The sequence below is a fragment of the Gorilla gorilla genome, chromosome 12, assembly GCF_029281585.2.
Source record: "Gorilla gorilla gorilla isolate KB3781 chromosome 12, NHGRI_mGorGor1-v2.1_pri, whole genome shotgun sequence".
NCBI classification, from domain to species: domain Eukaryota; kingdom Metazoa; phylum Chordata; class Mammalia; order Primates; family Hominidae; genus Gorilla; species Gorilla gorilla.
Window position 1 is genome coordinate 71,740,001 of NC_073236.2, and position 6,049 is coordinate 71,746,049.

Below are 6,049 nucleotides of genomic sequence, written 5' to 3' on the forward strand. Positions count from 1 at the left end.
TACCATAACATTTCTGGAAATGAAAGTCAGGGTGATTCCTGTGAAACATATATTCTTAAGAACTATATCTTTTTTATTTTTAAGTTCTGGGGTACATGTGCAGGATGTGGAGGTTTGTTACATAGGTAAACATGTGTCATGGTGGTTTGCTGCACCTACCAACCCATCACCTAGATGTTAAGCCCAGCATGCATCAGCTATTTTTCCTAATGCTCTCCCTCTCCCCACTCCACTCCCCTAAGATATAGGCCCCAGGAGAACTATATCTTAATAAGGTAACTCCAAATAACCAAATAAATTGATCTAGAAAGTGGAGTATTTTATGACCACTACCAGAAAAAAACAAAACAAAACAAAATCCAAAAAATCCCAGAAAGCCACACCTAGTTGTAATTGGTGCTGAATGACTCCTTTGGGCAGTAATAAGCCACTGAGCCCAACTGCTGCTTATGACCTCTTGTAGGCTAAGTAACATCTCTGGGCCAGCCTTTCCCTTAGTATATTTTGCAGGTAACAGAAACCCAGTTAAAGTTAAACAACATTAGTGGCATCACATCAACAAGTAGGAATTTGTTATAAAGATTCAGAGAAGGAAAAGAACATGAAAGAAGTTGCATGATGTTTGCAGTTGACAGACTGGTCTCTTTTTGGGCCTCCCCAAAATTGTTTAGAGTCTCTGTGTGTGTGTGTGTGTGTGTGTGCATGCATGTGCATATCTGTCTTGAGAAGTTGGTTTTACAGGAGTGGAGGTTTAGACTATTGGGCATTAAAAATTAATGCGAAAAAAGGTGAAAAATAAAATATGTGATGTCGGGTAAGGACTAAACTTCCTGGTTATGTTGTATATGAATTCACAGACATCAGACCTTGGAAAATGAGGTCTCACTAAAGGGACTGGGTAGCTTTGATTGCACCAATGTTGACTGAAATCAGTTAATTTCCCTGTAACAGTTTTGTCTCTGCTTGAATTACTTTGCTAGTGGTTGTTTTATTTTTTTTAATTGACACTTGCAGTAATGCTTATTTTATTTTATTTTATTTTTTTTTAGATGGAGTCTCACTCTGTCGCCCAGGCTGGAGTGCAGTGGCGCAATCTTGGCTCGCTGCAACCTTCGCTTCCCGGGTTCAAGCGATTCTCCTGCCTCAGCCTCCTGAGTAGCTGGGACTACAGGTGCGCACCACTGCACCCAGTTAATTTTTGTGATTTTTTTTTAAGAGACTGGGTTTTACCATGTTGGTCAGGCTGGTCTCGAACTCCTAACTTCGTGATCTGCCCACCTCAGTCTCCCAAAGTGCTGGGATTACAGGTGTGAGCCACTGTGCCTGGCATAGTAATACTTTTTAATAAGTGTTCAAAATTTTCAAATTTTCTGGAGAGGGGATCTAAAACCAAGCATGAAGGGCCCCTGCCTTTGTTTCCTGTTGCCAGGAGCGTGTATGCAGCCACCAGGAATATGACTGAGAAGACCCTCCCCCACTGCCCCTACACACCATTTGAAGCTTCATGGCACATGAGTGTCAGATCTATAGTGACCGTGCTTCCAACACCACATGGTGGGTAACCCCTATTTCAAGTTGGATGAAATATGATTCTGAACTTGTTTGTTCTTAGTTTTGTATTAGGCAGCTTAACTGATATTACGAGCAACATTTCATCCTATCTTTTAATTTTGCTTTTTACATTTCCCTCTGGTATTTTTAGTCATGAATGTTTTATTCTTGACATTAATGTAATAAATGAAATTGTTAATGTTCAAACATGAGAGAAATACAATTTATCAAATGAATGTGCCCCGAAATCCCATTGTAGCAGATGCTGTTGGTATCCCCATCTGTAGACACTCACGCTTATCAGTTGCATTTACACCAGTCTGACTTTCAACCACCCACACCTGAGATGCTTTGCCTGCAGGCTTTCTTGGAGATCTCCCCCCTGCCTGTGTTTGGGCCAGCTGGAAGTGCTGGGGAATTAATATCCCTTGGGGTCAGCCCTCAATGAATGACTGATGGGATGTGTGAGTACATACCTCAGCTTCCTTGAGTCTTGTTTGGGATAACTGAAGATAATGTTCTATATTCTCTCCTGGCATCCCCTAGTAGGATAAAGCTTCAGTTGCCTGCAGTATTGACTTGCTTGATAACATGCCCTCTAATGCCTTCCTTTCCTTCCTGGTCTCACTTTTCCACTCTCCCCCTGAGGTTTCTTTTTTCTTTTTTTTCTTCAGGATACATGTGCAGAATGTGCAGGTTTGTTACATAGGTGTACGTGTGCCATGGTGGTTTGCTGCCCCTACTGACCCGTCCTCTAAGTTCCCTCCCCTCGCCCCTAACCCCTCAACAGGCCCTGGTGTGTGTTGTTTCCCTTCCTGTGTCCATGTGTTCTCAATGTTCAACTCCCACTTCTGAGTGAGAACATGCAGTGTTGGGTTTTCTGTTTCTGTGTTAGTTTGCTGAGGATGATTTCTTCCAGCTTTATGATCTCATTCCTTTTTATGGCTGGTAGTATTCCATGGTGTATATGTGCCACATTTTATTTATCCAGTCTATCATTGATGGGTATTTGGGTTGGTTCCATGACTTTGCTATTGTAAATAGTGCTGCAATAAACGTATGTGTGCATGTGTCTTCATAATAGAATGATTTATAATCCTTTGGGTATATACCCAATAATGGGATTACTGGGTCAAATGGTATTTCTTGTTCTAGATCCTTGAGAAATTGCCATGCTGTCTTCCAAAATGGTTGAACTAATTTATATTCCTGCCAACAGTGTGAAAGCGTTCCTATTTCTCCACAACGTTGCCAGCATCTATTGTTTCTTGACTTTTTAATAGTTGCCATTCTGACTGGCGTGAGATGGTACATCATTGCGGTTTTGATTTGCATTTCTCTAATGATCAGTGATGTTGAGCTTGTTTTCATATGTTTGTTGGCCATGTAAATGTCTTCTTTTGGGAAGTGTCTGCACATGTCTTTTGCTCACTTTTTGATGGGGTTGTTTGTGTTTTTCTTGTAAATTTGTTAAAGTTCCTTGTAAATTCTGGATATTAGACCTTTGTTGGATGGGTAGACTGCAAAAATGTTCTCCTATTCTGTAGGTTGCCTGTTCACTCTGATGATAGTTTCTTTTTTTATACAGAAGCTTTTTAGTTTAATTAGATCCCATTTGTCAAATTCTGGCTTTTGTAGCAATTGCTTTTGTCGTTTTTGTCATGAAGTCTTTGCCCATGCCTATGTCCTGAATGGTATTGCCTAGGTTTTCTTCTAGGGATTTAATGGTTTTGGGATTTACATTTAAGTCTTTAATCTATCTCAAGTTAATTTTTGTATAAAGTGTAAGGAAGGGGTCCAGTTTCAGCTTTCTGCATATGGCTAGCCAGTTATCCCAGCACCATTTATTGAATAGGAGATCCTGTTGCCACTGCTTGTTTTTGTCAGTTTTGTTGACGATCAGGTGGCTGTAGATGTGTGGTGTTATTTCTGAGGTCTCTGTTCTGTCCTATTGGTCTATATGTCTGTTTTGGTACCAGTACCGTGCTGTTTTGGTTACTGTAGTCTTGTAGTATAGTTTGAAGTCAGGTAGCATGTTGACTCCAGCTTTGTTCTTTTTGCTTAGGATTGCCTTGGCTCTACAGGGTCTTCTTTGATTTCATATAAATTTTAAAGTGTTTTTTTTTTCTAATTCTGTGAAGAATGTCAATGGTAGTTAGATGGGAATAGCACTGAATCTATAAATTACCTTGGTCAGTGTGGCCATTTTCACGATATTGATTCTTCCTATCCATGAGGATGGAAAGTTTATCCATTTGTTTGTGTCCTCTCTTATTTCCTTGAGCAGTGGTTGGTAGTTCTCCTTGAAGAGGTTCTTCACATCCCTTGTTAGCTGTATTCCTAGGTATTTTATTGCTTTTTGTAGCAATCGTGAATGGGAGTTCATTCATAATTTGGCTGTCTGCTTATCTATTGTTGGTATAAAGGAATGCTTGTGATTTTTGCACATTGATTTTGTATCCTGAGATTTTGCTGAAGTTGCTTATCAGTTTAAGGAGTTTTTGGGCTGAGATGATGGTATTTTTTCAAAATATAGAATCATGTCATCTGCAAAGAGAGACAATTTGACCTCCTCTCTTTGTATTTGAATACGCTTTATTGCTTTCTCTTGCCTGATTGCCCTGGCCAGAACTTCCAACACTATGTTGAATAGGAGTGGTGAAAGAGGGCATCCTTGTCTTGTACTGGTTTTCAAAGGGAATGCTTCCAGTTTTTACCCATTCAATATGATATTGGCTGTGGGTTTGTCATAAATAGCTCTTATTATTTTGAGATATGTTCCATTAATACCTAGTTTATTGAGTTTTTGTTTTAACATGAAGGGCTGTTGAATTTTATCAAAGGCCTTTTCTGCATCTATTGAGATAATCATGTCTTTGGTTCTGTTTATATGATGAATTACATGTATTGATTTGTGTATATTGAACCAGCCTTGCATCCCAGGAAAGAAGCCGACTTCATCGTGGTGGGTAAGTTTTTTGATGTGCTGCTGGATTCAGTTTGCCAGTGTTTCATTGAGGATTTTAACATCGATGTTCATCAGGGATATTGGCCAGAAGTTTCCTTTTTTCATTGTGTCTCTGCCCAGTTTTGGTGTCAGGATGATGCTGGCTTCATAAAATGAGTTAGGGAGGAGTCCCTACTTTTCAATTGTTTGGAATAGTTTTGGAAGGAATGGTACCAGCTCTCCTTGTACCTCTGGTAGAATTCGGCTGTGAATCTGTCTGGTCCTGGGCTTTTTTCAGTTGGTAGGCTATTAATTACTGCCTCAATTTCAGAACTCATTATTGGTCTATTCAGGGATTTGACTTCTTCCTGGTTTAGTCTTGGGAGGGTGTATGTGTCCAGGAATTTATCCATTTCTTCTAGATTTTCTAGTTTATTTGCATAGAGGTGTTTATAGTATTCTCTGATGGTAGTTTGTATTTCTGTGGGGTTGGTGGTGATATCCTTTTTATCATCTTTTATTGTGTCTATTTGATTCTTCTCTCTTTTCTTCTTATTAATCTAGCTAGTGGTCCATCTATTTTGTTAATCTTTTCAAAAAACCAGCTCCTGGATTCACTGATTTTTTTTGGAGGGTTTTTTTCTTGTCTCTATCTCTTTTGATTCTGCTCTGATCTTAATTATTTCTTGTCTTCTGCTAGCTTTTGGATTAGTTTGCTCTCGCCTTTCTAGCTCTTTTAATTGTGATGTTAGGGTGTTGACTTGAGATCTTTTTAGCTTTCTGATGTGGGCATTTAGTGGTATAAGTTCCCCTCTTACACCACTAAAGCCGTACTTTAGCTGTGTCCCAGAGATTCTGATGCGTTGACTCTTTGTTCTTTTTTTTTTTTTTTTTTTTTTAGATGGAGTCTCACTGTATTGCCAGGCTGGAGTGCAGTGGCATGATCTTGGCTCACTGCAATCTCTGCCTCCCAGGTCCAAGTGATTCCCCTGCCTCAGCCTCCTGAGTAGCTGGGACTACAGGCACGCATCACCATGCCTGGCTAATTTTTTTTGTATTTTGGTAGAGATGGGGTTTCACCATGTTGACCAGGATGGTCTCGATTCCCTGACCCTATAATCTGCCTGCCTTGGCCCCCCAAAGTGCCACTTTGGGCATGAGCCACTCACAGGCGTGAGCCACTGTGCCCCATGACTCTTTGTTTTTATTGGTTTCAAAGAACTTGATTCTGCCTTAATTTCATTATTTCCCCAGGAGTTATTCAGGAGCAGGTTGTTCGATTTCCATGTAATTGTGTGGTTTTGAGTGAGTTTCTTAATCCTGAGTTCTAATTTGATTGCATTGTGGTCTGAGAGACTGTTTCTTATTATTTCATTTCTTTTGCATTTGCTGAGGAGTGTTTACTTCTGATTATGTGGTCAATTTTAGAATAAGTGCCATGTGGCACTGAGAGGAATGTATATTCTGTTGATTTAGGGTGGAGAGTTCCATAGATATCTATTAGGTCCACTTGATCCAGAGCTGAGTTCAAGTCCTGAATATCTGTTAATT